Raw genomic sequence first — 11,767 nt, forward strand, 5'->3', positions numbered from 1 at the left:
GCATCATTTTAGTTTGGATTTGTTTTGCATTTTTTACGCGATTTTGCATATATATGTTCAGATTTACGATAAGGTTTAAATTGTACCAATTGTACTCTGGTCACCTTTTTTATTTTTGTTTCCCTCTCTTCTCTACTCCACCATTGGAATTATGTTTGTAGTACGGTTTTGCGGTTGGACATTATTTTGACAGTTGGATATTTCATGTTATTCATCATTATCCAAGGTGGGGAGAATGTTGTGTATTTTGAACGGAAGTAATCTAGAGAACGATTACTACGGAGAAAGGTTGGGACATTGTGTATTTTGAACGGAAGTAATCTAGAGAACGGAGATAGGTTCGGATTTTTTTGGTGACTGTCAAAGAGGAAGCATCATGTTTTATTTGTAAACAATCTTGCCTGTAAATAAAGTGTTTAAAAGTATCTTTGGAGACTCAGTTCAATTTATTGACTAACACCGTTTTAGGCTAAATTGACGATTTTTTGTTTTAAAAAAACAAACAAAAGCTATGAAAAATTGTGAAAAGACGTCGACTTTCAATGCTAGCATCCAAAATTGGCACTTAGTTTTCATGATATGATTATGATTTTTCATGATTTTTTCCATGTTTTTCATTCAAAATCCCATTAGGCCTATATTGAAATATAAAGCAATAATAATGCTCAAAATTAGATAGTAAGTAGAGAATACAAATTTAATGTGCCCCCGTTGGAAAATGGATTTTGTTTCTCTTTCCTTGTGAATAATTTTTTTCCTCTCCTTAATTAGTTTTTCAAATTTTGAATTTTTTTTTTAATGCGATTGTTCACTTTGATTTCCCAAATGCTAAGAAGCTAAATAGTTAATAAAATATTTTGATTACTTCCTTCTCTTTTTTTTTTTACTTACTTATTATTATTATTATTATTATTATTATTATTATTATTATTATTATTATTATTATTATTATTATTATTATTATTATTATCATTATTATTATTACTATAATATTATTTCAAACCATTCAAAATGTAAATAAATTCATGTTGACATGTGACATCAATATTCTACAAAATGCCCTATTTTTGTCCATTTTTACCGCACATGTTGTTTTAATTGTTTCATTTTTGTAAAACTAGCGGCAAATTTTTGGCAAATTTAGCTATTTTGATGGCAAATTTTACCATTTTTAAGGCAAATTTTGGCGTTTGAAATGGCAAAAAACCGCGGGGACAGATTATTATTATTATTATTATTATTATTATTATTATTATTATTATTATTATTAATATTGTTATTATTATTATTATTATTATTATTATTATTATTATTATTATTATTATTATTATTATTATTATTATTATTATTAGTATTATTAGTTGTATTAGTAGTAGTAGTAGTAGTAGTAGTAGTAGTAGTAGTAGTAGTAGTAGTAGTAGTAGTAGTAGTAGTAGTAGCACAAGTAGTAGCTAGTGGTCGGGAGAAGAAGAGGAAGAAGAAGAAGAATAGACTCTTATAGAGCAACAAAAGTGCCTGCTCCACTCACTTTTCTGAATTAAAAATTCACCCCATATACCGGAGCATACTCATGTCTCAATCGTTTCTATGTTATATGTTTGTGTTGAGAATATTGGCTATTAAGCTTAACTGCTGGCCAGGCACTTCGCGATGGTTGTGTGGCGAACCCGTGGTCTCCAGAAGTCGGTGAGAGAGAGCTCGAGCTCTAGAAATGACCTGAGTTTGATACCAATATTTTGTGTTCGTGGATAGCTCATACGGTAGAGTCACGCTCTCACCGGCCAGGCGGAGTTGTCGTACCAATAAGGTCGCAGGTTCAAACCCCACGACCGCCGCGAAATTTTTTAAATTCTCTATTGTCATGTCTTTTGGCACTTTTCTACTCACTTCATCTCTTGTTGTTACTCTTATAGAGCGCACTATGTCCTCAACAATGAGGTTCTTGACGCTTTAAATTACATCTACACAAAACAATATAGAAAGTACAAGACATAAAAAAAATAAAATTCAATCTTTTCAAGGATTGCTTGAAAACAGACAATGATTTGGATTCTCGGATGCTCTGTGGAATGGTGTTCCATACAGACGGACCAAAATGGAAAAGAACCTTGCTCCCGCCTTTGTACGAATGAGTGGAATAGCCAAACGGAAACGGATGGTGTTATTGGAGGAACGCAAAGGTTGGGTTGTCGAATATTTCTTTAGGAGTTCTGTGAGGCGAGGAGGGGCAGTTTTTTGCTGACAACGATGAACTAGGACACATGCTTTGAATTTGACCCTTTTCTCAACAAGCAGCCAGTGTAATCTTCGAAGGAGAGGTGTGGCAGAGTCAAACCTCCTCATTGAAAGACCAATCTGGCAGCATTATTTTGGACCGTCTGAGCTTATTTCCCGATACCCTAAACAACAGAGCATTACTGTAATCTGAGCTTTGAAAATAAAATAATAAGAGAAACGACAAGTTTCTTGGTAACAACCTCAGAAAGGAACTGTCGAATAGATCCATTTTTTTTTCAAATGAAACATCAATGACTGAATCATTATCTTAATTTGATGGTTTATCGACAGTTCCGAATCTAAGAATGCTTCAAGATTTTTTACCCTTTGTCAACAATATCTATCGACACCTCTCCCACTTACAATTTCTTCTCGTTCAAAAATCTCCTGTTCCCTACACACATCACCTCCGTTTTATCGTCATTCAAAAGAATAGCTTTCTTAGCTTGATCCTATCCATCCAATTCCTTACACCCAGTACGCGTTTTAATTTTAGACATGTACTTATGACATTTTGTAAGTTTTTAGTAGTGTATTCAAATCCAAATAACAGGGTGTCATCAGTATATTGGTGGTAAGGCAGGCCAAACCCCTGATGACCTTGAAAGTGAATGTACATACATATTGAGAAGAAAAAGCACAGGTCCAAGAACCCCTGTGGAACACAAAATTTCAAATGAATTTGATCGGACTTAAAAGTATTTACAACTTCAATTTGTCGTCTAAATAAGATAAAATAAATAAGATTTAATGCAACTGAGTGCCGTACCAGAAATGCCGAAAGTTAATACTAAACGTTTTAACGATATTTTTTTTAGGTTTTCTCTGTCAAGATTAGCTCTTTCAATAAGGGTTTAACGTACGCAATTTTATAGATATCAGGCACAACACCCAGTTTAAGTGATTTATTAATGATAAGACTGATATTGGTATTAATTCGATATTGCATAATTTTAAAATGCCGGTTTTAATCGGATCTAACTCACAGCTTGTAGAAGCAGCTGAGAGAATAGTCTTTGGCATTTGGCTTAACTCGCTGACTTCAGCAAACTGTGAGAAACTGTCACCTGCAAACAGTTCAAAATTTGTATCTGAAGGCAGTGTTGCCACTCGTAGCCGTAGGGTAATTACCCTTCGGTAGGGTAAAATCTCAATTTTTAGCAATATTGTAGGGTACCTCAGAAAAAGAGGGACCCTACGCAAAAAGTAGGGTAGAAACATGATCGGCGTAGGGTATTGTAGGGTAGAGGCACAAATAGACTAAGTGACGGTGGGGGTATGCTTCAAATACATTTATTTGAACAATAAGTTGTTTCTAACAAATTTAAAAAAATACACTTATGCAAGATTTGGCAGTTTATGAATTAGCTCTATCAGTACATCCTCCCTGGCATATTTTTGTTTATAGACAATATCAGCCAATCAAAGTTTAGCTAATATTGCCCGGGGTTTCAGTTTCAATTTAACTGACGGTTTCCTGGAATTGGGAAAGCCAAACTTCTCCCGGGGACTTCTTGACTCAAAAACACTGTGAATCGGAGATTTAAAAAAAAAAAAGTTCTGTGCCTTTTAAATGTTCTGTGCATTATGTGGACGGTGAAAAACAAGTAAAATTGAACGCACTTTTAATTTTTTCGTTTTTCGGAAAAGAAATCCTACTTTTTAATATTAATAGTTAATAGGTTCTTTGACTACTGTCGCCTTAACTCAAAATGTTGAATGAATGCAATGAAAATATAAGGGAAAACTAGAGGAGTGATTAGTCTTAATAAACTAAACTCTATTGTCTTTGGTGGTACTGTAGGGTTTTGGTGACCTTTGTAGGGTAAAATCTGGGCTCGTATAGGGTAAATCATTCGAATCCCAGTGGCAACCCCGTCTGAAGGATAAGTTTCTAATTCATTTCTGATCAATTTAATTTTTTCTTTGAAATATTGGCCAAAACAGGTGGGGAGGTAATCTTTGGAAATTTTTGTTGGAAAATGTTTTTTATTTTCTTTACTTAGTAGTTCATTTGACATCCGAAAAAAGTCCTTAGGTGATGTCACAGTCGAACATTTCTTATAATAATAATAGCGTTGTTTAGCCAATGTATTTATATGATATGAATTATTTTTGTCTATTAAATATTTTTCTCTATCTGCTGGTAGTTGTGATTTATGCCATTTTCTCCTCTGTTGTTTTTGCTTTCTTCGTGTCTGTGTTATACTTATACCATGGGGCTTGTGTTCGTATTTTTACCGTCCTCGTTCTTTCAGGAGCATGTTGGTTCACGGTGTCGAGTATTACGGCGTTTAGTATGTCGGAGTCCATGGTGTTATGTTTCTTTATTGGATGAGTGAGTTTTAGATCTTTCCTTGGGAGTTCCATGTCGATGTTCTTACAATCACGTGAGGTAATCTGTTTCTTTAATTTACAGGGCGGTTTTCGAAGTAGTAGTAGTAGTAGTAGTAGTAGTAGTAGTAGTAGTAGTAGTAGTAGTAGTAGTAGTAGTAGTAGTAGTAGTAGTAGTAGTAGTAGTAGTAGTAGTAGTAGTAGTGGTATTAGTAGTAGTAGTAGTAGTAGTAGTAGTAGTAGTAGTAGTAGTAGTAGTAGTAGTAGTAGTAGTAGTACTAGTAGTAGCAGGTGTTTGTTTGATTAGGAGGACGAGTAGTAAGTATCTGTCATCGGCAAAAAATCGCTGATTTGCATTGTGGCCGCAACATTTTCAAGTTTGCAAATTTTCGAGATTTTGCAACAAAAAAATGTTTGATTTAGTGGGGACCAGTGATGATAATCTTCCGCGGAATTCTTGGATTTTAGGATTTTTTCATAAACGTTCCGTTGTTTTTGTCATGTCAAACATTTTCAGCTAAGTGGTAGTTCATGGAAGAAAAATAATATGCCTTGTATCATTTTTTGACACCTCTGCTCAGTTGCATGAATTGTGGTGACACTCCTTTCTTTATGACGTTAGTCTAGACACACTGGCGCCAAATGTCAAAAGTAGCACAAGACACATGGTGGCCATGGATGAGAAGATGATCGAAAGGGAAGGGGATGGAGCAAATGGGTCTAAATATTTGTGTACTTTTTAGCTGTAGCATGATAGTACATTTGGCGATTTTATAAGCTTTATAAGCGTGGCTATTTTTTTTTTTCATCCTTTTTAATTTTTTTTGTTTTGTTTGATTGTTCTGAATTTGTTAATAGAATTCATTACAACTTGTGTCTAATTATAAAACATTAAAAAAAAAAATTGAAATCAATTCACTCTCTCTCTCTCTCTCTCATATCCATATTTCTCTCTCAGTCACCCTTCTATCTTCAAATTATGTTTAAAGATATCATTTGGTAATAGAGAGATAATAAGTTAGGCTGAACTATTTAAATTTAAGAAATGATTGTTTAAAGGCTAATTTAAATTTGCTTTGTTGATGGAATAGTTGAATATGTTTTGCAATTGATTAAAGATTCTTATTTATAAGCTGCATTATCACAAGGTTGCAATAATACAGACACTAGCCGGGTTTGTTACGTAAAAACAAATACCTCCTGGTCATTTGGCCAATAGTTTATCATAATCTCTTGATATAGTGGGTCACATTATAGGCCTCTAAATTGTTGAATTGGAAATGACAATTCATTAAATTATATTTGCAAAAGGTCAGGATGTGTCTAATGATCAGAAGTGCTTTAGGACTAATATATATTAAATAACTATGAATAGCTATGTTATATTTGCATTAGATTTGGGCTTGACTGACGGGCTGGTAGATTTTCCTCCTTTTTGACAAATTGTCATTATCATCACTGGGTGTCCTGTGCTTGTGTCAGGATGAAACATTAAGATAATCTCAAAATAAGCACACTGATATAGCATGTTCTTCCTTTTTCTTGGGTATTTTAATTGTAATTCTAGAACTTTTTACTATATCCCATTTTCTTCCTTTTTACCGGCGCTGATATGACCTTACATTTGTTGCAAGCGCCGTGAAATCCTTAAAAACAAACAAATACCTTTCTCTTTCATGAACGAATTATGGGTTTTTAGGAAAATGAATCGCAACTTTTTGCAAATTTTGCTGTTTTTAGCTTGCAAAACTTGGGGTTTTATTTTTGCAAAAAACCGCCATGTCAGGTTACGATGCAACCGACAATTTTCTCATTCTGATTTCTCTTGTACATCACAAAATGTAAAGAAATGTTTTGATTACAACTATAAATACTAAACACTGTGTTGTAGAGCTCACTTGTCAAAAAAAAATAATCTAGATATATACAACTAAAAGAATACGAGAAAAAGTAATACAAAGGGGAATTGGCTCAATCAAATAGGGAACAAATGTAGATTCCAAGAGTACACTATAAGAAGTGTACTTAGTTTGAGATCACCTAAAAGTCTCATCCAGACACAAGCACGGGTACCCACTAAGAGGAACACACTCAACCCCCCCCCCCCCCCCCCCCCCCCCCCCCCGGCTCCGAAAAAAAAATATGTAACAGTACATAACATATGATTTACAATTTACAAGGAAAAAAATATCTGCCAAAATAATAATAATATACATTTGACTGCCTCCCTTTCAGCCAAGTTTTCCGGCCAGAGCCAAGACAAAATAAAACTAAATATCCCATTCCAAGACAAAGACAGAAAGCAAACAGGAAATATACATAATATATATATTGGGGTATAGAAGAGAAAGTAAGTGACTACCCTGCAAAAATATATTTCTTTAAAGGATAAAAAGAAATGCATTATGAAAAGTTTCTTAAACAAGTTTATTGAATATAACAAAACATTCTGGACAGGATGATAATATAGTGTAATAGAAACAAACTTCATAAGTCATAAGACAACACAATTTAATGCTTAAAATACGGCCAAAAAAGAAACAAAATAAATCAAATACAAAAATGACAATAACATCACTATTCATTATTCTCATTCATATTTTCGAAAGACCTGATAGCATAATATTAATAAAAGTGATAATTTAAACAAACAAAACATAGCCATATAGAATAGTTTATAGATAGATGAAATAAATTTGCAACTCCATGGCTGGAATATCTCATTTTAAAATTAACTCGACACATTAATTCATCATGTCAAATTTCAATGACTTCTTAAGACACAATGCGGTGTTGTTTCTTTTTAGGTGTTTAACAGCGCTTTCAACACTATTTATTTATGTCATTTAAGCGCCTGTTTCTGGCTTTGGTCAATTTTTATTGACCTACAGAGGCTACTACGTCTGTGTAAAAACCACTAGAAACATATTATGTTATGATGAATTATATCCATCAACTGATGAAAGTGACAGCGATTGGAAAGAAATTGAGTCAGATTGTTTGTTTGTTTTTGTTTTTAGGTGTTTAACGGCGCTTTTGACACTAATTAGGTCATTTAAGCGCCCGTTTCTGTCTTTTATCAATTTTTATCGGCCTTGAGGGGCCATAGCTGCTCAAAACGTGTACTGTTGTAATAAAATCTTTATAAAATCATAATAGTTACATGTCTGTTATGTAAAAACATTTATTTACAATTTCTGCAGGAGTTCACATTCCTGCAGATACTTTAAAATTGTAAGCGGACCGACTGACTAGAACAGAGACTTCAAGTCCATGTTTTCATAATGTTGTGACCTTATCTGTTCTAATTCTGTACATTCAATTAAAATATGGTGAACTGTGAGGTCACAGTTACATCTTCTGCAGAGGGGTTTTTCATCCCTCTCCAGAAGGAAACGGTGAGTGAGGGCAGTATGTCCGATCCGGAGTCGAGTTATTGTGACCTCGTCTCTTCTTTTTAGCCCCGACTTGGGTCTGGGGCCGAGGTCACTTTTAATTTGTTTTAATTTGTTATGTACGTCTCGACTCCAGGATCATTCCCATTCCTTTCGGACGTGTTTTTTTAATATTGATCTTTAAATCCGCGTGGGGGATTTTACTACCCTTTTTGTAATTCTTGGCTCACCGCCTCTTTTGCCAGTCGATCCGCTTCTTCGTTCCCCCCAGATACCCACATGACTAGGTACCCAGAGAAAACAAACTTTCTTTTTTTATATAAATAATTTATTTGCCCCTTCCAAGATACTTGTGATTCTTGGATCGGTGCAATAAAAATTTGAGATCCCCTTAAGTATGGACAGCGAGTCAGACAAGATCAAGAATTTGTTTTTAATCGACCTCTCAGCCAAACGGACAGCATTTAGGATTGCTCTCGATTCCGCTGTAAAGACAAACATTTTTAACCAGGCGAAGTGATCGGGTGCCTTCCGATGAGTGATAGACACATCCTACTGCATCTGTGCTATTTGATCCATCCGTGAAGATTGACTATAATTTGTGTATGTTTGTAATATTGCTTTTAGTGTCTGTTTGTAAATATGTGGGTCTGTTTGTGATTTTTCAAGTTTTGTTAGATATAAATTTATGTTTGGTCTATGTATGGACCATGGTGGTGTCTTTGCCTGGACGTATGGATGTATCCTATCTAGACTGATGTTCATGTCTGCGATGTCTTTTTTAATTCTGTAACCTAATGGTGGTGTCATTTTTGGGTGCTTGCGAAATTTTTCTTTGAGTGTCCTATCCGAGCAGTGTACATGTTTGTGTGCTGGGTTGTCGTGCAGCGATGTGACCTTAGTCACATACTGGAGAGCCAGTTTTTTCCGCCTGAGATGGAGAGGTGGCTCATCTGCCTCAGCATAAAGGCTTGCCACTGGAGAAGTGCGGAAAGCCCCGAGTGCCAAGCGCAGTCCCTGATGATGAATTGAGTCCAGCATGCTTAAGTAGGATGGTTTTGCAGAGCCGTATACGAAAGATGCAGTCCAGGAACAGTCAACATTCTGTCTCATTGCATTCACTATTGAGTTTATTTTAATCTCGAAACAGAATGGGAGACAGAATGCTACCCTGTGGAACTCACTCTTCCTGATCAAACGGATCAGAAAAGGTGGATCCCGGACTTTCTTCTGTCTTTTAAATGAAGAGTGGCTTCTCTGACTCAATCCACAATGAAGCATATCTACAACAACAATTGTCTTAAAATGCAGGAGCATGAGCATGATGTCATTCAACCCGGCTAACCGCAGGAATGCCTTGGAACACAACTCATACCAGCTTCTCAAGGCCGTCGTGAAGATGATTCGCAATAACTCGCCGTCGTGTAAAAACAACAACACGGTTTATTCTGACGTACATTCTGTGTGCTGCGCGTTCAATATACCCACTTATCATTTGCTACTTCAACTGCCCCAGGAGAAACATGATATAATATCAGACATGCGTCGAAGATACGCGTCGTGTAAAAACAACAACACGGTTTATTCTGACGTACATTCTGTGTGCTGCGCGTTCAATATACCCACTTATCATTTGCTACTTCAACTGCCCCAGGAGAAACATGATATAATATCAGACATGCGTCGAAGATACGCGTTGACACCCACCAGACCGGCCACCGAACTTCTTTTAGTAAAGGGGTTTGAGATTGCCCAGAAGGGTCTGGAGAGACACGTGTGGTACAGGTATCAGAACGATCTATTGTATCGCAAGGGCGATAACCAAAGAATTTACTATTAAAATTGAAGGCGAGGTCGACGATATGCTGATCGACGCGAACCGCTTCAAGGACGTGTATGGAAGGGTTGCTAGGGCAGTGGAGGAGGTCTTCGGACGACAATACCAATCGGTTCTAGGGTCTGTCGCGGTGCCTTGTGTGTTCAACACCTACCTGCTCGTGCACGACATGGAGGATTATTGTATACCGTTCAATTATCATGTCGTACCCAGCGGTCAACCGCCTTTTAAGGACGAAAATAGAAACGAATACCAAACGGGCCAGTTGATATTTAAACTGGATTCTTTTTTAACCGGCCGACACAGGCCGTTCGATAGAAGATTGAAATGCGGCAGGATTTCCATTTCAGGATTTCGCAAGTTGGATTCGAAACGGATAAAAAAATCAAAGTATAATTAAAAAATGGATATTAAAATTATAAAACAGAAGCAGCAAGCTTTTATAACAATAGATAATACTTATGTGGCTGGGAGCTTTACAATTTTTATCACTCAATATAATATGACTAGGTAAAGCAAACTGCCGCATAACCTGCATTGTGAGTGTTTTTAATTGATTTCACAGTAAATTCACCTTGTAATTTATTTACATCTCAACCATTTTTAAAATAAACGGTATCTGACGATTTGACTCGATTGGGAATCAACAACAAATGTAAAGTTGATCTACACCAACACGTCAATTCGATGAAATATTCTATGCAACTTTTTTGGTCTTGGGTAGATATTATATCGCATAAAAAATTTTCTTAAAAGGATATTGAAAAACATTTTTCCTCCGTATTGAAATTGTATAAAGCTAAGCAAAGAAACAAAATCATAATGCTGATGCCTTTACCTCATTTTTATGTGAAGAATTTACTATCACTTTTGTTCCCAGTACAACAGACAGAACCCTCTCTCGTAAAACTCTCCAATTCTTGTACTTGTAATACCAGTAATTTAAAAGCAAAGATTGATGCCCCACAGAAAGAAGTTATAACATTGAAGTCTGTAATTACTGATTTGCATGATGAGCGTACTTTGAATGTCAAATTTCAAGAATTAAAAATCAAAAGTGATAAAGCTGAGGAAGATAGAAAAAGAATAAATGATAAATGTTTGGAAATTAAGTGTAAAGCAAGAGAAGTTGAATCTTTGTTTGTTGCTTTAGGTCTCTTCCAACACAATTGAGGTTATATGAGAGACCGCTGAAACAAAAAAACAAGCAATCTAACACTAACAAAAATAGTACAAATGTAAATCAAAATCATAACCTAAAGATATCATAAGCTAAATTATAAATAACCAAGAACAAACAGGCAGAAGATTTACAGAAAAAAAAATATCCCCTGTCAAAAATACAATCACAAACCAAAGAAGCAGGATAGGCTAGTAAAGAGAAGAAGAAACGACATCACTATCGGATCGTACACCCATGCGAACATCATAGGTATACGATTCAAGGGTGATGCTCCCATCCAACCACCCGCTAGTTGAATCTTCAAAAACCAAAGAAATTGATAATGTTAAAGATGGATTGAATAATTTGTCCTCTATCAATAAGCAATTAATGTGTACTATAAAATTACTTGAGAAAATAAATAAGAAAAAAGATGATTTTGAGAGTTGTAAATGTTCGTTTCAAGATGTTGATGTTGTTTCTGTTAAAGAGCCTTGTAAAAATGCTTCTTCATCTGCCATGCGGTCTGTAGTTATTGATTTGATGTCAAGGGAGGGGTGTCTGCTGACAATGTTAAGCGTTGTTTTTCTACTATTGCAAAATGTCTGTTTAATTACAGTTTTGATCATTTGCCTTGTGCCAGAACATGTAACAATATTTGTGAAGAAGCTAATGTTATTTGCCATGTGTACAAATTTGAGAAGGAAAGAGGGCTCAACACTTTCTGTAGTATACACAAAGATGGTCTGATTTGTGATTTTT

Source organism: Berghia stephanieae, chromosome 7, assembly GCF_034508935.2.
Source record: "Berghia stephanieae isolate SIO BIC M18660-M18661 chromosome 7, UCSD_Bste_1.3, whole genome shotgun sequence".
NCBI lineage: Eukaryota > Metazoa > Mollusca > Gastropoda > Nudibranchia > Aeolidiidae > Berghia > Berghia stephanieae.